The following is a 24,124-nucleotide window of genomic DNA, read 5'->3' as shown; positions in this document are numbered from 1 at the left end:
TCTTTGAGCCTTGGGATGTGATTATTTGTGCAGGGGCAGATTGAGAACAAGTGAAATGAAAGGAGAAAAGTAAAGTGGGCCTGTGAGAAGCTGAATGGTGAGCACGTCTCTTCCACACTTTCCTTGAAGGCACAGCGTGTGGATGTGCTTTATTCATAATGACAATATGATGTGATTCATGGCAATTGCTTCTTCACAGTAAATTATTCTAAGATGCGTTGTTGTGCCACGTTGCAATGGCACAAATGAATGATGTTAAAATACTGAGCAGACAAAATGATAACACCTGTTACAGAGCCACTTAGAAACCAGAGTGCACGGAGGCATTTGTACCTGTCTCCATCACACGTTGTGAGCTACACATCTTAGGATGCTTTATGAAGGAGAAGGCAATTTCTGCTATTCTGTATTAAAACATTTCTCAGAATTCCCTTAATTTACAGACATCCTCTCTGTTTACTTGACATCAGCTCCTGCTCTCTGCCAGTGTAGGAGGGAGTTCACAACTGGCTCAGCGCTCAGATTTCCTACCCAGATCAGGTCTGGGAGGAACAGAGTAACAATATCTGCACAAGAACATTTAATCCTGGCCCGTGGTGGCACACAGTGACCCAGACTGAAGAGCAGCAGGGAGCTGTGCCCCCTCCCAATGCGCCCTGGGGAGCCCAGGCTGGGAGCTGGCACAGGCAGCCAGGGCACTGCCTCCTGACAATGATGCTGGCCTGAACTTCCACGGATCTGCACAGGTGCTCAGCCCCTCTGTGGAGTCGGGCAGGTCAATGCCTTTGTGCTTCTGCCTCTAAAAACTGAATGCAGTGACTCACTGAGCCAGGGGAGGAGTGGGGATGGCTTTTGCCACACTGTACTTTCTGCTAGCTGTGACCAACAGAGTATCAGAACAGGGATGTAATTCAGAGCAGAGCAGCCAGGACTCAGCCCATGATGGCACATGGCTGTCCTTGAGGGATTGAACCAGCTCCCAGGCCCTGACACCCACGGAGAGCTGTGGGGACAGCTCTGAACACTGAATTCACACAGGTGGGCAGGGCACAGAGCTGCCACCAGAGAGGAAATGCAGGATGGTCCCCTCACACTCTGCTGAGAACATCCACCTCCAACAACAAAGACAAGAACACATTTTATTTTATTTTTTTCAGGGGTAGGGGAGAGGTAGAACAACTTTACTCTGATTTGTAAGGAAACTGTTTTCATTTCTGGCCAGACATCTCCTGTCAGATGTCTCCCATGGAAATGGAGCCCTAGCCCAGACAGCTCTACTGGGGTTTTTGTTCCACTTTCTAGCCTTACAAGTGAGACACTAAGCTTAATTCATTCTTTTAATTTTCTTTTTTCCTCTTTCTTCTCTTTCCTTAATGCACTGTGTTGTCTTCATTAAGATGCTACCTACAGGATTCTCTCCTAATGCTCACAAGTGCCTCTTCCATCCAGAGGCAGCTGGAAAAATTGTTTCTGCAAGCACCAGACACTTAATGAACAACGAGATGAGCTCTCCAGTTTGCTTTCCCTCTCACTCATTTGTCCTCTTCTGCACTGTGAGAAGCATGCACCAAGGTCTTGACCAAACACTTGGAACTGCAATCACCTTGGGATACCCAAGTGAGCTAATTACCAGCTTTGTTTCTCTCTCCCTTGCCTCTTCCTCCCTCTGATGACAGGGGGTGAAGTGGATCCTCAGCCCAGACAGAAATGCCCACATTTCCCTCTCTCTTTCCCTGCTAAGGGGTCCCCTGTGAGATACTCTCTGCCCTGTGATGACAGTGCTGACATCTCTCCTCTTCACCAGTCTGCTCCCTCTGGGAAGAACTGGGGAAATAATTTGGCTCCCACCAAACTTTGAAGTTCAGGTTGTTTCAGGAAGGTTTGTCAGCATGGAGACAAACTGCAGGGCCTCTGGATCAGGTACTTGACTTTGCTTCAGAAAAAAAGACAAGACTGGAAGCTTTTAAAAGCCCAAAATTCCTCATTTTTATGGAAGGTAATGAATTCCCTAACATTAGCTGGGATGGCTGCTGCCTGAGGGATTCCCACCCTGTTCAGCATCACCCATTGTTGCTGGATCGTGGTGTAGCTCAGACCTGGGCAGGTGACAGCTGGAGGCAGTGCCCAGGGAAGGCAGGCAGTGCTGGGAGGGCAGGCAATGTGTGCCCCACCACATGTGGGGCTGAGCAAGGCCTCCAGGGGCTTTTGCCCTAGGGGGAAAGCAGGGAGGAGAGGATCCCCCCAGACCAATGCTGGTGAGGCTGTGGAAGCAGGGAACAAAAAAGGCAGGAGAAACCAGACTTTCAGTGAGAGCTGAGAAGGTCCAGTCTGGCCACTACAAGGGTGATGAACAGCCCTGGAACTTTCTTATGGCTCTTTCTGTATCTCTTGAATGCCACACACCAATTACAGCTCCTTCACACCCGTGGGACACTGCTGGGTACACTTTGCAGCACTTGTGTGGGGTTGGTGTTCACATTACAGAGATCAGGAAGTTCTGGTACAGCTCCTCCAACACCACTTCTGAACCAGACTCACTGTTTGCAAGTTCAGCCTCCAAAAGGCTTTGGCTGTTTCCAAAGGTGTAGCAAACCTGCTTTGTGACCTGGACAGAGGCCTCTAGCACACATTTCAGCTTTATTGTAAACACTTCCTACAAGGCTGGGTAAGAGGGCAGCTCCAGCTCTGTAATCCAGCCAGCTAAGATCCTGCTGGACAGCATGTTCTGACTCTTCCTTTTTTTACCTGCACATCCCTTCACAGCAGTGTACAGCCAAGTTAAACCAATCCCTCGACATGTTTAAGGCTCTGTGCAAATATTTGTTAATCCTCAGTCCTCAAAAATCCCTTGCCTGGACTGAACAAGTAGAGGTTGCTGGGCCTGGTTCAGTCTTTGAGGGTATCCCAGCCTCACTGGTCCCAGCTGGGAGCAGGTCAAACAGGAGCAAGCACACAAAAGCACCAGCTCAGAGGGGAAAGGCTTTCCAGCATCCACTTCCACTGCCTAAAATAGCTCTTGGCACAGTGTTGCTTTCACCTTATGTGCCTGAGGCTGTTTTGCCCCAGGCACTGAATTACCATGGAATCCAGCATCCAAGGTCTGCCTTTTCCAGATTTGTTTGAGACCTGACTCTTTCCTCTCTTAGCTCTGCCACAGCCACCACCTGGCTTCACTGGCTGGTTCTGTGCATTCCAGCTATCCCCCTTAGCTCTCTGGATTTTGGCTATGCCCTTACCTTGCCCTTTGGACTGACACATCTCTATCTTTCCTTGGATTCTACCCAAGGAGCTGATTCCTGTCTTAGTCTGTCTCACTCTACCCCTTGGGGCTATAATTCAGCCCAGCCTAGCCAAGCTCAATTTTTCCAAGGCAATTCCCTGTATTTCTTTAGCACCTCAGCCAAGCCATGAAGCTGAAGGATTCAGACCCAGTGATCCCTTGTCAGGAGTTCCTGATGGCTCTGGTGGAGCCCCAGGCTCAGCTGGGGAGGGATGGACCTACAGCCCCACTCCTCATACACTGCATTCATTGCCCTCAGCATGTCTGAGATGTGTTTTCTGAGAAAGCCCAAACCCCTTTTTTTGCCTTTGTGCTTTAGTGAATGCTCCTGCATTCCTGCCCGTGGTAGGTCTGCTTTTACCATCATTGTCTCTTCCCCCATGTGGCTGCTCCCCTCTTTGTGGCTGCAGTCCCACAGTGCTGTCCCTGCTGGAGGGAATCTTGTGTGATAACAAGTGTGCATTTGCAGACTCTTCAGCCCAGTAGGCTGGGTGTGTGTACTGTGAGGAGGACTGAGAGAGATTTCAATACCAGGCTCAGGTAAACAGCACAGCCCTTGACTTCTGCATGATCTCTCTGCAGCAGTGCACTTTGTAGACAGATCTTTTTGGACTCTGCACTAGAAATGCTTATTGATGCCAGCTGCATCAACAGATGGGTTCCTCATCTGCAGTGTTTTGTATAGCCTGAAGTCTTTAGGTTTGCCTTCATGGACCAGAGATCATTAGCAGTGAGAATCCTTCAAATGTTGACTTGGCTAATTTGTCTGTCAATGGGGTCTGTGTTGCAATTTAATATGAAGCTGAGAATATAAAAGTGAGTGAGTTGCATTATCCCACAGGGATGGCCTTGTAGCTGGTCCTGCAAGAAGGAGTTTTCTGCTCAGAACAACTGAGCCTACCAGGCCACCGAGCTCTGGGTGAAGCCAGGACAGCACCCCATGCTCTCCTGAGAGGCTGGCTGTATTCAAAGTTTAGAAAATCACTGGTTGGTTGGCTGCTCCCTTGTTACACATAAGCTGGGCTGGGAGAAATTGTCTGGATCTGAAGGAAACTCATGGGTTTCTTGTGTCTGAACACCAGACACTCCTTTCTCTGCAGGAAATGAAGGTGGCCACGAGCACTGGCCAAGAACAATTTGCATCAGTGGGTGTAGCAGCTTTGGTTCAGCATTTTATCTCATTTACTCAGCCTCCAGCAGAGCTAGGCAAGGACCGCAAAAAAAAGAACAGGAAAACAAATCTCCCCTCCAGCATCTGCTCATATGCAGAAGTAAATTCACTTTATGCTTCTCCATTGCTGAAAGCCCAGAGTGAAAGAACAGTGGTGCTGCTGGCTCAGCCATCTGTCAGGGCTGGGAACTGAGGGTGCACCCCAGCCCTCCTCCAGGTTTCTTGCTTTGCCTCAAATTAAACAAATAAACTATTTTTTGTCTCAGCTTTTAACCTGTGAAATGGGGATAACACTTCTCTGTTCCCCAGGAATACTTCCCTGCAGCCAGCATGGGAGCTGGTTTCCTGGTAGTCCCAGATAAATGCTGCTAAACGTGCCCAGCCATCCTGGCATGAACACAGCCCCTTCTGCCAAGGTCACCCTGCTCAGTGTCTGCTGAGACAAGTGCTGGGATGTGGCTCTGCTGTTTGCAAACTACTTTTCCATGCAGCCCACAGACCTGCTGAAACTGAAGCAATCAAGATGTCCAGCAAAAGCATGACAAGTAATTTACCACCCTGGCTACTTGCATGTTGAAAAAAAACAAGGCTCATTTCTTGGCATTCACTTTAAGGCTTCTTGAACTATAACTAATTTTTCTGGCCTTTCTTTCTGTATTATTTTCTTCTGCTTCTCCTGATATCATGTGTATTATTATGTAAAATAAATAAGTGCATGAAATTGAGTAAAGAAATAATGGAAAAGGGTTTGTTGCAGGAGTTCCCCCTTGAAGCCTCCATCTCCTCCTACAGATTCCACATAAAAGCCTCTTGAGGAAGATAATAGAATAACAAGCCAGGCTACTGAAGTGGGGAACAATCAGGAATCAAGTAAGATGAAAAGTGGAAAAAATAGTAATAATAAAAACAAGAATGAAAATGATATTTCAACAGTGTTGGTGCTGAACAGATCACAGTTTTTAAGTCAGAAGTGTGGTTTTCGAATGATAATAAAAATAATTAACTTCAAGACTCTTCCTTATTCTTCCACCCTTTGCTCCCATCTATCAAATCTCACAGGATCCTTTGACAAAAAAGCAAATTTTATCACGTTGGTTTTATTCTCAGCAGTTTAGAACAGCAGTTCAAGGCCTGGGCTGTGGATTTCATGAATGGGTGGTTAGTTTGGCTGAGGACAAGACTCTATGGGGATCCTTCTTTCCCTCCATTCTCTTCACAAAGGCTTGTTGAAAAAAATCTATATTTTGAAATTTGACCCTTTTGCTCATGCAATGCAGCACAGTAATTCCCAGGTCTCTGCCTCTTGTTCTTTGATACCAGGGAGGAGGATGGGTTTGGTCTGGCTTTGTTCCTGACTAGAAGAAGAGACAATGCTTTTTTTTTTTTTACAAGGATTATTCATTTCAAATAGATCAGCCTGTTTAATCCTCCCCTTTGGGTCTATCAGGTCCTACCCAGCAGGGCCAGCTGGGAAACCCATTTCACAGGGCTCTGCTACCAGCATCTCTCTCCTGAGGAGCTGGGGCTGTGCACACGAGCCAGGGCTGGTCATGGCACATGTGCAGGACCCAGGCTCTCAAACACAGTGCAGGAGTGGGGTTTGGAGGGAAAACCTGAAAGGAGGGCTCTCAGAAATAGCATAGTCCCCTCTTCTCTGCTGCTGGAATGTGTGTCCAAAGCAGCAAGGCTGAGGTCTAAATTTTTGGATGAATCATTCCTTGGGCTTAAAATTGGTGAATTGGAGGGATGGGCAATAGCTGGCATGGCTTGGTTATATTATTGCTGTGCTTTGACCCAAGAACTGAGCCAATAATCCATCTCTTGGGAAGAGTTCCATTTGGAGATTTTGACAATGGAGCCAGGTGTTTCTTTGATAAGAGGTTTTATTTCTTTACAAAATGTTGTTTTAAACATGGTTCCCAGAACGTGGCCAGCACTGAGGAGATTCCTCACTTACAGCTCCCCAAACTGCCTTTTCTGGAAAGTCCATTGCTTGAAAAAACCCTTGCTCTTTCACACCCCACTCACTTTTTGGTGTTCTGCCTAACTGGCCCCACTGCCAAGTCTCTCACCAATACTTTACAAGCTCAACTGGACTCCCAAAAAATGTCTCAGTCAGCTGTGACTTGTACCAGGACACACCTTTAGTCAGTGTCTTCTACAGCTTCAGGTCTCTTGCTCCTCCTGATTGTTTATAACTGTGCTAGAATTTCAAGCAAGATCTCTGGTGACACATCTATGGGCATTCACCTTTGAACAGGACATGCAATGACTCAGCTAAGTGTTGCAGCACAAAGCCAACTTGCTGATTTGAAAAAAATAAATTATGAATAGGTTGGTTTTCCTAAAATATCCAGTCTGCTTTTGTGGTTATTGTTAATGCATGGCTGCTCTGGCAAGGAGCAGCATTGCTGCAGTGTGGGCAGGAGCCTGTGCCTTGCACACTTCTCAGGGCTCCTTCCACTGCTAAAACTACAAAAAAGAACAATAAACTTGATAATGGATTTGATTTTCTCACTCAGCTGAGCTCACAATCAGCATAGGCTGCCAGTTCCTTGTTACAGAAAAATACCCAACTGGCTTGGCCCTGTTTACACCATCATACATGTTTGGCACAGCTGGAAGATGGCTGTGTCACCCCCAAAACAAATTTTTTGGCATGACCCTTGAATGCTTTTGCTTGGTATTTTGCCTTTAAAACAGAGAGAGGATTAAGAAAAAAAAAAGTGCTTTTCCCTGGGGTGCCATCAGATGCTAATAAAATCTTTAATTAATTCAGATTCGGATGGGCTCACATTTCTCTCGCTAGCTCATAACTTCAATCAAGTTTTTTTCTTTTTGTGACGCTGCTTTCATGCCACTTTTCACTGCATTTCTGATTTATCTCGAATTGTGCTACACGGGCATATTGGCAGGAAATGCTGGGATAAAAGAGGACTAGGATGAGAGAAATCATTAGCACAGGATGTATTTTCTGGGGTTTTTTGGAAGAAACCTTTTTCAGAAGAAAACCCAAAAGGTCCTATTGCTGTTATGAATCCCACAGGAACCTTTTCATACAGACAATTTGCCTGATTGGACTGCACTGGTCTGAAGCATTAGAGAGAGACAAATCACTCTTAAGAAACATTAAATCAAATAAGATAGAGAGAAATCTTGATAATGTGAAATGAATTCTGTAAAATTAAAACATCTGCCGAATGTTCACTTCATAATAAAGCGATGATCTCTCTGAAATGGAGCCTGTCTCATTACCAGCCTAACAACTGGTGTGGATGCTCTGATCTAATACTGGTTAACTGAAAAGAAGTGATACATATTCTTTACTGGAAGAAAAGCCCCTCTCTGCCGTGCTGCCAGTCCTTCCAGGGTCAATCTCCCCATTCACTTGCCACTCTGTGGATAAAAGATTTACTGTGCAGGCTACAGAAAGCGTTCCAAGACTGTGAGAGGGAAGCATTTCAGACACCTTTCTCCAAAGACACGGGGAGTTTCCCTGGGAGCTAATAGTCTAAAGATGGAGGCAGGGAATAGATGCATTCCAGCCCGGGGAGAGGCTGCACAGCCAAGGATCACATTGCCAGTGCTCCCAGCCCCAGCTCTGCTGGCCAGAGGCTCCCTGGGTGCTGGTGACCAGAACAGGCTGATGGCCAGGGGGGACACTGCATGCAAGGTGAGGGAGGGCACTTAGGAAGGGATGATTTCATTTATAGACTTTCACATCACTTCCTGCTTCAGCAACTTGCTGGAACAATCTTGGAGGATAACCTGACCTGGAGTCTCTTCTTCTACTCTTAAATGGTTGATCAATAAGCCCAGGAAGGAAATAAAAAACATGTGGTTGAATTTCCTTAAAATATACATGTAGCCATGCTCAGCAGCCAGGGATTGAATTCAGTGCTCAGGGGGCTGAGCAGCATCTCCAGCTGCTTCCCTCCCACCTCCCACAGCACTGCCTCTGCCCCTGAGCTGCCCTGCCTCGGGGAGGCTGCACTTCTGCAGGGAATTGCAGCCTTTCTCCAGGCTCTGGACACAACCTCTGCATGGAACAGAGGGATTCAGTTGCAGGAGAAATGCCATTCTCTGCTGATGCTTTTGGGATCGTGCCTCTAATTTGCTGTGGATGACCATGAGGTGGTCTACCCTGCTCGTGTCTTGCTGCTGATCACAGAGCATTGCCTGCTGCATAAACAACATGCCATTGCCTGGGGCAATATTATAATTGAATAGATAGAACAGATTATTTTCCATTTGATGAGCAGCATGGAGCTGCAGCACTCCCTATCCTATTCCAGCAGGGCGAGGCCAGGGACTCTCTAAAGCATCCATACAACCAGGGAATGTAAGCAAAAGGTTCTCAAAATAGTCATAATAACACAACATATCTCTAGGGCTGACAAGTGTGTTGAGTGCTGCAGTTTCACCCGTAATCTGTCATAAAGTCAGACAGTTCTATCAATGGGGAAATAAACAGTCGGGATAATAAAAGGTGAGTGCTGAATAGCAACCCTTCAACTCCCTCCAGGCTTTATTAGGATAATTGATTTTGGAACATTAATAAGGATATTGATTAGCTTTAAGGAATTGAAACTCAGGGTGAGGGAGGGAGCTGGGGAGGAGGAGCTGCTGCTCTTGGCCACAGACTCGTGGTGGATCAGGTATGAAGAGTCGATCTGTTGTGCTGAGGGATTAACTTTGATCTTCAACATGAATCAGGACAGTGATTTCTGCAAGTGTGAGGACCTGAGAAATTACAGAGCAAGAGTGCTTCCAATGCCACAAGACCTCTCTTATTAGTGGGACCCTCAGAGGCAATTTCATCTGGTGATTCAGCACCTGAGCAGAGCCAGGCTCGGCCGTCGGGCTGGGGGAAGGAAAGCCAAGCAGGAGCTGCCTGTGCAGGAGGCTCCCATGCAGCAAGGAACTGATTAGATCAGGAGTGTAATCAGCTCCCTGAACTTGCAAAGTGAGGTTTCACTGCTCAGTGAATTTCCAGGCTGAAAAGAGAACTCTCATAAATATGGAATTTCGCTTTCTTTCTTTTCAAGATCAAGTGGTTGGCGTGATTATTTTTTTCCTTGCAAAGTTAAAGCCCTGACTTTCTGATGCATTATAGAAGAAGAAGATTGTTTCCAGCCATTGAGTGAACAAAGTCGTGGGCATCATGTTCACTCTCCCAGTAAAATAATAGCCTTGAGAAATGCTACAGCATGTGGCAAAATCAGAGCGAGCTTGCATTTTACATACTGTTGTGATTTAACAGAAGTGTCAGGTGGCTTCTCAGGCTCTTGTTTGGATTGATTTAAAGATGAACCTGGACCTGAACATGGCTGCTGGCCAGGTTGCCTGTATCATATCGTAAACTTGCAACCTGTTACACTAAATATCTTACAAAAACACATGCACATGTTTAAAGCAGTTTCCTATCACTGGAGACAATGTGGAATGAAATAAATTCTGAGGTAAAAGCTGCCAGGACCAGCTTTGTGTCTCAAAATCTTTTAAACCTGTGTGCACACCAGAATTTGAACATCTTCTTTGATGGGTCTCCTGAGACTGCAAGATACTAATTTTTGAGCGTGAACCTTTCAGTAGTTTCTTATTGATGCACAGGTAATTTACATGGTCCCCTTGGAGCAACAAATGACCCTAACAGAATCCTACCAGAGTAAAAAAGATCTCCTATTAACCTCAGGTATATCTGTACCCAAGAGATTGTTAGGAAATGCCTAACAAATTATAAAATGCAAAGACAGCAAAGAACTGCAGCCAAAGGTGCCTTTTCTGAATTAAAATATTGTATTTTCAACTTTTAGCTAATCTTTTCAGCACCTGGGATGAACTGACCAAAGTTAATGGGAGTTATGCTCCAACTTCAGTCTTTTGAGGAGTTATTTAAGGACTATCAGCATTTCCTCCCAGAGCTCCACCTTCAATGCCCAGCACAGCTGTGGGTGACCCTGGTGCTCTCTTACCATTCACAAGCAGTGAGATCTGAGGCTTTTTCTTGCTCCACCATTCCCTTTATGCCCCAGGGATGAGGGAGATGCTTTGTCCTGCTGCTGCATGTGGGCACAGAGAGCATCACTGGGGCAGGAGGGGTTTGTGGCTCGTGGCTTGGCTGCTTTGTCTCTGCTTCTGAACAGCAGTCACGTCCAGGCTGCACGCACAAAGAGTAACTGATGTCCACATTTTTTTCCCCTCCCTCAGCTTGTCTTGTATCTTGGTCCCTAAAAGTAGATAGAGAGTAGAATATTTGGAAGAATGAGGCCATGGATAAAGATTATAATAGACAGGTAATTATAATAAAGAAAGAATTATTAGATAAGTGGATAGATAACCGGATGGATAGATGTGGATGGAGATCTGATAGGGTTTTTTCTCTTTTGCAAAAGCCCTAAAATAAAGGAACTCTTGCACATACATAAATCATCTAGCTCTGGGATAGGAGCAAAGACAAGTTCCCATAGCAACAAGATCTATGCTGTAAAGCTGTGCTGCCCTTTGTTATGTATCATTGTGATATTTCTCTCAGACATGTCATTGGCAATTACCCACAGAAGGAGAGCTCAAATTGTGCAGGGGCCCAGCAGATCCACCTTACATTATTTTTCTGTAATTAATGAGATTATTGAATTTCCACACTAATAAAGCATGGCAAGGAGTCTGAAAACAGCTCCTCTCTGAGCCAGTTCTGGGTGATTCCTCAGTGCAGCACCCCCAGCCTGCACACAGTCCCCTCTGCACAGACCTTGGTGCAGAATGGAAAGCAGAGCAGGAGCTTTCAGTGGAGCTCTCCTGCTCTGCTGTGAGTCAGCCCGAGCAGCACTGACGTTTCTGTGTTGCCAGGAGGTGAAACCCTGTGTAAATGTTCCTAAAAGCAGTGTTCAAGCTATTCATCTTTGATAGCATTGTTTCTTTATGAATGCTTGAGCTTCACTCAGCTGCCTATGCATCACTTCCTGACAGGTCTCCATCTATTCTGCTGCTGCCTGCGTGCAGCGAGCTCCCTTCACACAAAGAAGAGGCACTTGCTGGAGCTGATCCCCTTGGAGGCTTGTTTTCCTGAAGTTTCCTGTCCAGAGGGCCTGGGTGCCAGCAGGCTGTCCCCTGGGGCAGGGAAGGAGCAGGGTGTGACAGCTGTGCCTGGCTGTGCTGTGCTGGCAGAGCCAGCTCAGGTCCTGCACGGATCAGGATGTGTGCTCCAGCCACAATGATTCTGTACTTGCTGTTCAGCTCTTGAGGGACAGGGCTTCCCCATCATCCCTCCTCCCTCAGCCCTTCTCTGCTCTTATCTTTTGCCTTTAATTATTTTTTAATATCTGAGGAGAAAGAAGTATGTGGCAGGAGGCAATTTTAGAGTAAGTACCCAGGAGGGGCTCCCAGGGAACAAACCACAGTGGGGTCTGGTTCCTTTGTGATTGAGTGCTCAGAGAAGGATGACCTTGGCCTTGCCCTGGTGCTCTGGAAAGAGGGGTCAGCATCCCCAGGGGGTGAGCAGACCAGCCCTGCATCCACTTGTAAACACTTTAGGATCTTGTAATGCTACGTTGATAGATAGCAAGATGAAATGCAGAGGACTTGTGCCAGCATACTGGAGAGTATTGAAGAGTCATTACCTCATTTTGCAGCTGCTTTTTCTGCAGTAATGCCGTTGTGGGTCTTTTAGAGATGCTTCCTGCTATTCATCTCCTTCAAAGGTTCCCAATGTGCATCTGCCTCCTCTGCTCCTGGAAGCATTTTGAAACTCTCCCACGACATGTGCTTTTTGGAGGCAGAACGTTGCTAGGATCACTGAAAAGTCTGTTCCCTGCCTGTTCCCTTCCTTGCAATAACAATAATTTATTGTGAAGGTGCTTGCCAGGCCTTGATCTCAGGTGGGAGAAGCAGGAGACGAGGCCCCAAGGAGCTGACATTCTCCACAGGCAGCAGCAGTTCAGGCAGAAAGCACAATGGACAGCTGGGGGATGATCTGTCTTGGAGCACAACAACTTATCTTCCCACAGTCAGCCTGCCATGGCAGCTCCCCACCACTCTCCTGCACATGAGCTGCCTGACTGTGCTGGGCTCCCAGAGAGCAGTTCCACAAAGAAATATTTTGCCTGTTTGCCTGTGGAGTGCTCCCTTCCCCTAAATGTGCTCGACTTTGTCCTCACAGAGCACTGTGGGGCTGAGCAACACAGCCAGCACATCCTGATCCTGCTCCTAATTCCAGCACTGTCCTTTTGGGCAAACATTTTTCTCCTGCTGCCTTTTGCAGCTCTTCTTGAAGAGAAAACCTGAAAACTCTGATTTTTTTCTTTTTTTTTTTTTTTTTAAGTGTTCTGAGCTCTAACAGAGGAAAGCCCTGAAATGGCATTTACACCCACCTTTTATTTCATAGCCTAATTTCTCTCCTGCTTCTGTTCAGGTTTCTTTCTATTCCTTTCTTTCTACCTACTCACCTACCCACCCATTGAGACTGTCTAATCTCTGCATGGAAACTCTCTCCATCTTTCCAAGACCAAAGTGGTTATGTTCTCATGTTCAAATGTGTTCTCTGTTCAAACCTGTTGTTATTTCTCACAAGTTTTCCAGCTACCTCTACTCCTGATAATGATCAGGTAAATATCTCTGCTCAACATCTCACAATTCTCTCGATGCAGTTTGCCAACTAATTGAAGAGCCTCCTGTTTCCATGTGAATATATATTGAACATCTCAGTGAGTAACACAGCCAGGAGCAAACTGCTGTATCTATGGTTGGGTTAATCCTCCTTGTCCTGATTTATTGGCAAGTGTCAGGATTAGAAGAACCAAATGCTACTTTCTTTAAAGCTGAAAGAAAGTGTCAAATTGTGCTGCTTAAGAGATGCATAATGTTGAATTTCTGCTGATATGACACAATATCCTGGAAAATTGCATAAAGCATCTTAGAAACACAGAGTACATCTTCCATTCACAGGGAGCACCATCATGATGAATTGGCAAGTCACATCCTTAAGTTCACTGAGAGCAGATCTTCCTAAGGCTTCTCCCTAATTTCTAAGATTGTTTTTTGCCCCATGCACATGCCTTTGTCAAACATGGGCACAAACAGCCCTGCTTGCAGACTCTCAGGAAATGCTGCCTGACCAAGAAAAATACTTTCCTAAGCATCTCTGCAATTCTAGGCTTAAGACATTTAAGAGGAGGAAACTCTACAGCAAGAAGAGTTTAGAGCTTGGCTATAGATTGAAGGCAGGTTAAGTATCAAACATATCCCAAAGAGAAAAATGGGGTACAAATTTCCCCAGCTAAAATAATATTACCTCATAAACTCTGAGGCACTCTGTGACACAGCCCCCCTGCCCTCCTCTGCTCTGCCCTGGGAGGGAAGAGATGCTGCTGCAGCTCACCATTGCTCCTGCCTGCATGTCCAGCCTAAGGGATGTGGGGCCAGTCCTGGGAACGCTCTGCACACACAGCAGCGTGCCCAGGCTGCCCAAACTGCTCCTCCTCAGCACAGAAACCCTCAGAGCCCAGCAGATGTGATGGCTTTCCATCACATCCCAGGTTTTAAACTGTGTGCAAAACAGTGAAACAAGAATCAGAGAATCAGAGAGCCATAAAATGGTTTGGTCTGGAAGATGCCTTAAAAACCACCTCACTCCAACCCCTGCCATGGCAAGGACACCTTCCACCAGACCAGGTTTCTTGGAGCCCTGTCCAACCTGGCCTTGAATTCCTAAAGGGCTGATTGCCAGGCTGAGCTGACATGATAGGAAAAATCATTCTATCCAGAAATTGGTTTTTATCTCCTTACCCTGAAAAAATTCATTCTATTAGCCTCTGCTGGGACTGTGTTATGCTAGGAGGACCTGGCCTGATCAGTACAACAAACTTTCTGTTAAACAGAACATAAATAAAATTAAACAAGCTCTTTGACATGAGAGTCATTTGCTCCTGACACTAGGCTGGAGGGGAGCTCAGACCCAGCAGCTCCTCCTGTCTTGCTGCACACAGAGACCATCATTGGACAAATGATGGAAATTGAGCTTTGCCCAGCATCATCTTTTTTAGCTATGTTTCCAGTCTGGCTTAAAATCAAGCATGGAAACCACATCATTCTTTGCAAAAGAAAATATTCCACAGGGATTCCTTTAGGATTAACTTAAATTTTCTACATCAGCACCGTTTGTTTTGAAATTCATTGTTATTTTATGGACATGCTATTAGGTCACCTCAATTAGAAAAAATGATCTAATTGAAAATTCATTTGGAGAAGAAAAATAAAAATCTGTTATTCCCAATGCTAGCACTCATCCCTTCCTGTATTCTTTGTTCCACAACTAAAATTGGACAAAAATTTGTGTAATTCAGGAATGAATTTCAGTCTTGAAAAATCTGCATTCTCAATTTTATGTGGTTTTGTCAAAGTTCTTCTAAAATGTTCCACCTCCAATTTACCTCTGGCCTTTACTGTTTTACCTCCTCCCTTGGCTCCTGCAAACTATTACTTCCAAAAGAAAATACAAACAGATGACAATTTTCTATGAACCTTTCTGTTCAGACCTTCTATTAACCTTTCCCTTTGTACATAAAAACACCAATAAAATATAATCTCCCCCTGGGATCCTGCAGAGATTTGTTCCTTTTTGACCTAATACACAGGTTCTAGCCCAAATGTGTTTCACTTACTTTTTATCTTTGTTTTCTTTTTCTCTCTTCACACTAGGCTTGTCAGAAAAACTCTGAAAATTCAACCAAATTATGAACATTTCTTTGGCATATTTTTCCAATTTAGGCTGTTTAGGCTGTTGTGTGAGGAGAAGAGATCAAGAGCCTGTGAAAGGAGGAGTGCAGTGAAATATTGGGCTGATAAGTGATAATGTTCCCTCCAGGTACTGCAAGTGTAGAGATATTCTGACTCACAGTGCTTCCTGCTCCTGGTTAATTAAGCTGGCTTCCTGCTGAGCCTGGCTGAGTGTCTGTGACACAGCCTCCCCTCAGCCAGGAGTTTAATGGGGCTGTTTTTGTGGATAATCAGGCAGGCTGAGGCTGCAGCTCCAAAGCAGGTGGGCTCCTGGTGGCCAAGCAGGATTTTAAGTGGGAAAGAGACAGAAGCTGTGCTAATGCAGCAGCAGGGATGGACCTGGCTGGGAAGGGATCACACAGGGAAGGCAGGGATGGGATGGGATGGGATGGGATGGGATGGGATGGGATGGGATGGGATGGGATGGGATGGGATGGGATGGGATGGGATGGGATGGGATGGGATGGGATGGGATGGGAAAATCTCTCAGTGATCAGAAATCAGCATTTGGGAAAAAGGGAAGAACCAAACACACAAAGCCCAGCCCTCCTTCCTGCCCAAAGGGTCCATCCAGCCCTCCTGGGCCAGGTCTGGGCATCCCCAAAGAGACCTCACTCCAAAACCTGCCCTGTGAGGCTGCTTACATAGTATACAACTATCTCAGGAAAAATCTTTCTGGATGTGACATCCAAAACCAGCTCTGACCCTGAAAGCTCAGAAACACTAACATTTTTTTATTTTTACTGCTTGACACAGCACTGAGCTATGAAGTCAGCAAAGTTCTGCTGCTGAGTGTAAGGGCTCTCTAATCTCTGGGTTTGAAAATTTTGCCATATAGTGAAGATGCAGTTCAAACATTGTTACAGCAATCTGCCCTGATTTTGTATTAATGTAAAAATTCAAAGTCTGCCACCAAGTGTGGCATCATTCAACATCACTGCCCTTATCACACCAGTCTTCCCTTCATGACAACATGGAAACAACACAAAACTTCCCAACTTTTTGTGTTGCTTTGCAACCCAGAGTACAGGAGTGTGAGAATCTGTTCTTGGACGTGAATTAGAAAATATTCATTGAATTGCAGATGTTTTTCAACAAGGAGCCCACTAATTGCATGTTTCTTCATTTATTCTACTTGTAATTTATCTCTTGCAGCTGGCTATCCATGGCCTGTTGTTTCTGCTCCCTGTGGCCTGGCTAAATAAAGGTGTATTGGGAGAGCAGCCAGCTCAGTATCCCACCTGAATCTGACTGTGAAATGAATGTATGCATTGGGCTAAAACACATGAAACCTTGGGGAGGATTTGCAAGTAACATCCAGATATTTGCAAATAGCAAATAATCTGAAATAAGCCATCTCAGACCTTTCTTTTTCAAACAGAATCATGCTCCATAGTACAGGAGCAGGAGACTATTAATTTGATGATAGATTTTCTTTCTAACCCAACTGGCTGTAATCTTTTGCACCCTCCAGGCTTTTTTTCCCCCTTCTTCTCCTCCTCTTTCCTGATCCAGCATGGGTCAGAGCAGCTTTCTAAAATGTAAAATGCTTTTTAGCTGTAATTCTTTCCATACAATTTCATATTTTAGAGATTAAGCCAGCATGTCCAATATGATTTCATCCCCAAGTCTGATTGCCACATTTCTATTCCCAGCATGTTGAGAGAGGCCTCATGGTAACTGTGAGCTTTTTATTCTGGACACCTCGTCTTTGATCTTCACAGCACAAAGCATGAAGGGCTGCTCAGATAAGTCCATGGAAAAACTGCTGAGCAGGACAGGGTGTGTGGGGAGATGTGAGCTGTGGTGGTGCCAGCTGCTCAGCAGTGACTGGGAGAAGGAATTGGACAACTACAAGGGCAGGCAAGCCCCCAGAGAATCCTTGATTTTCCATAGTTTGGAGTCTTGGAGGTGGAAAGAAATCCTGTGGTCATGCCAGTCCCCATCATAAACCATTTGAGTCTCTAAAATAGTGTTATTGGTAAACAATCTGAGGGTCTGTAACTAATCTGGAAAAATGCTGATCCTCCATGTGGAAACTGTAGGTTTTTATTTCCAGCTGTACTTCTCTCTTGGTTAGCAAAGAAAGGAGCAGGGCTTCAGAGGCACCTGACAGCTTCTGTGAAGAGAAGATCCTGGAGAGTTTGAGGTACTAAAGAAAGGCAAGAAAAAAATAGCCACAACCTGAATTCCAGGCAGGGAAAGTTTCCACAGACGTGGCAAAGTTGCAATGAAAAGTTCCTTTGCTCACCTTGCAGGGAATCAGCCTGGTGTAGAGGACAAAAAGGGCTCTTGCACAAGACCCCAATTGACACCTGATGGTCCAGAGGGTGTTGAGGGCTATGTGTGCTCTGCTGCAGCAGCTCCTGCCCCAGGGGCTGTGCTGGGCTCAGGGGTGAGGGGTCCATGGGGCACACACCCTCCAGGCTGTGCTGGGCACTCGTGGCTGGGATGCTGCTGGATGTGCCCACAGTTTCCCCCAAGGCACATGGAAGTTTTCATCCCCATGTTCTCTCACACTCCCAGTGCCACACCAGAATTGACAGCTGGAATTACTCTGGGGGTTTATTTGGTAAGAAGATTAAGGTGTATAGGCATCCTGCAGAGAAGGACCTGGAGATGTGTAAGGGGGAATATTGTGACTCCAGGTGAGGAGAGCTGCCAAAATAACTTCCCAGCTAGGAACAGGATGTGACATTGAGGGGCTGTTGCCAGTATTTCAAAAGTTCATGAGAGATTTCTACACTCAGCTGCAAGCTCACACCTTGATCAGCTTGGCTTTTAATGAGCCAGGCCAGCAATGCATATAACCTATTTTGTCTTAAACATTCCTTCAGTGCCTTTTAAATGATGGCATTTACTGGGCTCCTCAGCTCCAAACATGCAAACATGGACCACTTAATTAACTGCATGTCCCCTCAACATCCTGCATGAGTGTGATGGCACTGGACTATGTTTCAGTATTTCTAAAGGCTGCAGGCTATCACCCAGGGCAAGTGACACTGATTGCCAGCAATACACTCCACCACATTCAAGCAGCTTTCCAGTAGCTTTTCCAGTTTCCTAGCAACAAGGCCAGACCTGAAAGTCTTCCTTAACAAGCTGTTTGTCCAGAATATGCACTTATCTCTGCATTGCAAACAGCAAATGATCTCCCAGGCCAGCTGATTATTAAAAGAGGGAACTGTGATGGAAAAGCATATTTCAGCATGGACTATCCCTGCAAATTAGTTAGGTAATCAAATATTTGTGAGTGTGGAGAGGGCCATGTGGATTAGACAGGGACATAGATGCCCTAATTTGAAAGCTTGGTGTTTCTTATTCTGCTGGGCTTTTCTAACAGGGGTCAGGGCTGTGTGCCTGTGAAGTTTTCCAGGGCCACTGCATGGTCTCAGGTGGGATGCTGTGTCCTCTGACTCCCCCAGAGTTTGGAGTGCAGTGCAAGAGCACAGAAAGTGAGGAACTTGTGCATTATTAAACACATATATGTAAGAGCAAGGAAGCAGCCTTGGGATTTAAAGTGCATCCAAGCGTTAACTGCTTTATTTCTCTATTTACTTTTTCAGAGCTGACTTACACAGCTAATTAGCTACTTTTCCTCCTCCTCTTTTTTTATTTTCTCTTTTTTTTTTTTTTTTTTTTTTTTTTTCAGAAGCTCAACTGCCATTTTTTTTTTTTTCTCTGGCAAATGGATGTGTTGAAAGACAGCCCTCCTCCACACAGATCCTTTTTTTTTCACTACATCCACCTAACCATGATAGACTCTGGATGATATATGTAGCTCTGCCCCTCAAGCAATCATTTCCTTTTATGGCTCTGAAGGGACAAAACCAGGTGACAGGCTGAGAAAGTTAAATGCTGAAAGTTTCCAAGACATATTCTGGAGAAGTTATGCCAACAATCAGGAACATACAGAAGTAGAAAAGAGAGGGCTAGAGAGTGACACTTGACCATCTGCTGGTATTGGGAAAGAATAAAAACTGAGTAGCTATAATAGGAACCTTTTCAGATGCTCTGAGAGGGCACAAGTGGCAGCAGCATGCCAGAGTAAGCAGAGGTACACACTGGCTGAGGAGTGGGACATGCTTCTGGCTGGCAGCCCAAATCCTGAGCTCCCTGTACCCCATTCCCCCACTGCTGAAGGGCAGTGCTGGAAGTCAGAAAGGATTAATGTATTTGTATTCACCCATATAAGAAGATATAAAGTCTGTACAGCAGACAGAGATGTATTAGAATGAGTTGGCTTGCACTGCTTTTGCACTGCTTAGCACTGGAATAGCTCTTTTCACTTTAATGTACTTATTGCCTTTGATTTATTCAGGCTTGAGAGGAGCTGAGCCTACCAAGCTCAAGTAGATCCTTGTATGGTTCTGCCAGGAAAAGTGGTAGAATCTCCCATATCTACAGATCTACAGGAATATCTATATCTATATCCTCTACATCTGTATCTATTTATGTGTTTGTGTGTGTGTGTATGTACCTGCCAATGTGCATTTAATTTTTTTCTTTAATGATATCCATATTGTCCTTCTCAGGTACTCTCTTAAAAGGATCAGCACTTTGAGGTTTCTCCACTGACTGAAGGAGTGTGGTTGTGTCAAGATTAGGTGCAGACAGATAACTTTGAGCTGAATCATGTAGAACAAAGCAAAGTCCTCCTGTGGTTGCATGCTTATGTTTTGTTTCCTGAAAAACTTACCCAGCTGCCTAGCAGTGGGAAAACAGCCAGCAGATAAGAACAGGACTATTATAAGTGAAGGTGATACAATGCAGAGCCCTTTGTTACTGACTAAAGTAAGCAGAAGAGAATTCCCACAATTTTTGGCTTTTCCACTAGTTTTCTGTAATTCTAGGTGTTGACTCTACTCTGCAGGTGCTCATTGCTCTTCCCTGACAGTAAAGGCAGCCAGGCTGAGGAGGCATTTCTAGGCTGCTTGCACACAGTTTGGGGGTATATGGCTTTTAAAATTAAAACAGGAGGGAGAAAAGCACTTAATGAGATTTAATCAGAACAAGCAGGGAGGAGAAAGACAAAATCTTTCTTACCTCAGATGTGAATTTCTTTTTCCTTGAAATAAAAGAGCAGGATGTTCTGAGGAAGTTTACATCCCAGAACTGAAGTCTGGACAGTCCTTGAACAGCAAGTGATGGCAGAGACAAGCTCCAAAGGCAGCTGTGTTTTGAGCTTGTCTCAGTACTTTGGAAACATCTGCATTCTTTATCAACACCCATAACCAGTAAAAAGATGAAGCAGTATTTCTGCAGCTGTAGTAGAGTGATGTAACTAGCACACATTGAATTTTATTTCAAGTTTTGACTACCTCTCATGCAAGGGCAGTGGGGGACATTGTGGATGGCTAACACACAAAAGATACTCAGGGTTTTGTGGAGTGGTGACAGCTGAGTTTTTCATATTACACATGTCAGAGGCAGTACAGAGACTGAGAAAAAGAAAGTCCCTCACACAGGTACCCATCTGCAGTGGGACCCATCCCTGAGTTCAGTGGCACAGAGTAAAGAACGAGGCTGCTGGTGTGTGTGTGGAGCAGAGGAACTCTTGAGCATCTACTCCAGATAAAATTAGAACAAACCCAAATACTGTGCCTAAAATTGATCTATGACTGATTGCTGTGATCAGAAAATAAGTGATTGAGCATTAAGAGTCTGCTTGATTTTCAAGCAGCCAGGTGTGGGCTGTCTATGATGAAATACTAATAGGAGGGTTTGATCCCATGCTATTTCCTGCCTTGAGGCCAGGGAGATAGCCATACCACATGCTATGCTCTTCTAAGCCATTAACCTTTTTGAAGTTTGCCCATGCTGATTTATCTCTCCATCACAAAAAAATAGCTAGAAACACCCTAGTACCTGGCACTCCAGTGATCTCCTTGATAAAGACAATTTCTCATCTTATGAAGGCATTTATTTAGGTGTCTGCTAATACAAAGATGGGACAATCACCTCTGTATTGTGGATTGCTTTGATGAGACTTTAAAGGACTTCTCCAAGCTCTCCAAAGACCAATTGTAATGAATATTACATTCCAATTCAGTATGACATTCTCCACAAGCCAGAAAAATATGCTTTGCCCAGTTTATCAGACACACAGAAACCTCATTTGATTAGTAATTAGCCAGCACAGTTCCTCTCCTTTCAGGGCAGGATGGCTTAAACTGTTATGGCACATCCTTGAAGAGGGAGAAACGTGGCACAGGACCAAACACAGGTGTGGATCCTGTGCCTGAGTGTGCAGGTCAGACTGGCTCTGCACACTGCTGATGAGGCTGCTCATCAGGAATATTTCCCCACAGGAAAGGCAGGTGCTGATGCTGTGCCAAAGCCCAGCAGCTGTCTGTGAGCTCTGCACTGCCCTGACACCTCCCTGTCCCCTTAATGCAGAGCAGTTTGCACATCTGGACAGTCACCATGGAGGGGCAACAGCACTCCTCTCCTCTCCTCTCCTCTCCTCTCCTCTCCTCTCCTCTCCTCTCCTCTCCTCTCCTCTCCTCTCCTCTCCTCTCCTCTCCTCTCCTCTCCTCTCCTCTCCTCTCCTCTCCTCTCCTCTCCTCTCCTCTCCTCTCCTCTCCTCTCCTCTCCTCTCCTCTCCTCTCCTCTCCTCTCCTCTCCTCTCCTCCCTGCAGCTCCAAGGTTTTTCCTGGGAACACAATTGGATCAGGAGAGTTCCTCAGGCTGACTCTGATGCTCTGGGAAGATGTATGTGTGCTTATTTTTAGAGGTTCACCACTCGAATGGTGAATCAGGTCTGATCTAGACTCTGTGCACTCCAGCCTCTGATAGGACTTGGCAAAGTAATACAGAAGAGCCCACGCTGCCCATTGATTGAATTGCAGTCTGACCTCTCCTGCCTCTTTCCCAGCAAGACTTTTGTTCATCTTTTTGTGTTCAGTATTAGCCTCCTCTGATAGCCCCCGTTCCAGTCTGCCAGCAGTATTTATTACCTTTTCCACAGTATGGCTGTTTTCAGTTTTCTTACATTTCCAATTATACTGCACGGTTTCCATTGATCTGTTTTCTGTTACCATGAAAATCAGAGCTGTGATCTATATAATTTAAGACTCTACCTTCATTAACCTTCCTTTTGTTTTTAAGGCAGACTATTTAAATTGATCTTTATTAAATAAAATTACAGGAGCTATCAATCCTCATGCTTCACAGTGTAAGTTGATCAGTGGCTAACTCAGGAAGTAATTGCCAGAGCACCTCTTTGTTAGGATACTGGACAATTAGATGTGTTTCAGCAGTTTCATTCTTTCCACGGAGTATACAGCCTCCATAAGGGATAGTATCCTGCACTCACAGAATTGCTGGTAAATTTTGATGTAGAACAAGAGAGTAACTGGATGGGATGGACTCTGGCTGTAGCAGCTCATCTCTCAGCTGCCACAGTGGTTAACACCTCTCTGCTGATGCACTTCCAGAGCCAGATCCTTTGTTGATATGCAGCAACACAGATCCACTGACCTTAGATGATACAAAGATCCTCAGCTTGTGTAATTCTGCACAATATGAGCAGTGACTGCCTGTTATTTTGCTCTCTCCTGTGCCAAACAGAGATGGGGGTGTGAATGATGAGCTTATTTATGAAAAGCATCATTCTCATCCCATTTCTTCAATTGCAAACTGCAGCTTCTGACTGTTGTGGTGATACTTCTGTTTTGCACCTCATCAGAACCCTGTACCATCCAGGTAAACAAAAAATCTGAAGTATGGGATGTCTGCACTCTCTCAGATATCCCCTCCCTTGCTGTGGTTCTATGTATCCTAGCTTCTTAAATTGACTTTTCACATTGTCTAAACATATTTAGACACAAGATTTTACAATTACAGGAAGGTTGCTTTCAACATCCTCCTACTCTCACTCAGATCCTTTCTCTGTTGCTCTCATGTTCTTATCATATTTAAGAATTCTGTGCAAATGAGCATTAATGAACCAATTTAAAATTATTTTTCTGTGAGCAATTTCAGCTGCAAGACGCTTGATTATGTGAATCCAAATGATGTGGGTGGGGGGAGGGAGAGCCCAGAACGTGTCTGGGCTGCAGCAAGCCGTGAGCAGTGTCAGAGCAGGAGCAGGGACGTGCAGCAGGGCTGGGTACCTGAGCCCTGGCTGCACAGCTCTGCCTGGAGGGGAGATGCTGCAGGGCTGTCAGGGAACACAGAAACACACACAGCCAGGGCAAACAGCATCCCTTCCTCCCTGTGTCTCGCTCCTGAAGCCCTACCCAGCACTGCTGGCAGGACCCTGGTCTCTGCAAGCCCACCTCCCTCCTTTGGCACAGAAACCAGCACTGGGGTTTTCTGGGGTGGGGTCCCCGTGCAGGAAAAGGTGGAGGCACAGGAAGGTGGATTTGTGTCACCACACACAAGGTACATCAATCCAGGGTGGGAAGAGATTTAACAGCTGTGTCTGTAAGGCACAGTAGCATGTAGGGACTGATGGTATCTTAAAAGCTTGTGTGCAGCAGCTGTGCACACTAATATATTGGTTTCCAATTCCAGGTACATTCTTATACTTTAGCTCTATAAATTTTAAACTTAGTTCAGAAAGGAGTTATTCAATTTGCAATAAAATGTGACACCTTTGTTCTTTTCTTTCTTCCTGAAGCATGAGTAGGGAAGAGCAACTGATCTGGTGCAGAAAGCAGTAAGCACAAGTTAAACCACAGTTCCAGGGGCTCAGTCCTCCTCCTGTGGAAGCTGGGCACCAAATGGGACCCAACCCACAGCAGCTGGATCGTGGCTCCAAACACCTCTGAGAAGGAAGGCTCTTTCCTACTTTGGGGTGGTTTCCACTTTGCCTTCCAGCTCAAGGACAGGTTTTGGTAGAGCAGGCATTGCTGACTTTGGGCTTTGATCACTCTGCAAGGGAGGGCTGGCTG

The sequence above is a fragment of the Oenanthe melanoleuca genome, chromosome 12 (genome assembly GCF_029582105.1).
Source record: "Oenanthe melanoleuca isolate GR-GAL-2019-014 chromosome 12, OMel1.0, whole genome shotgun sequence".
NCBI lineage: Eukaryota > Metazoa > Chordata > Aves > Passeriformes > Muscicapidae > Oenanthe > Oenanthe melanoleuca.
Note: the sequence above shows the minus strand (reverse complement) of the source record.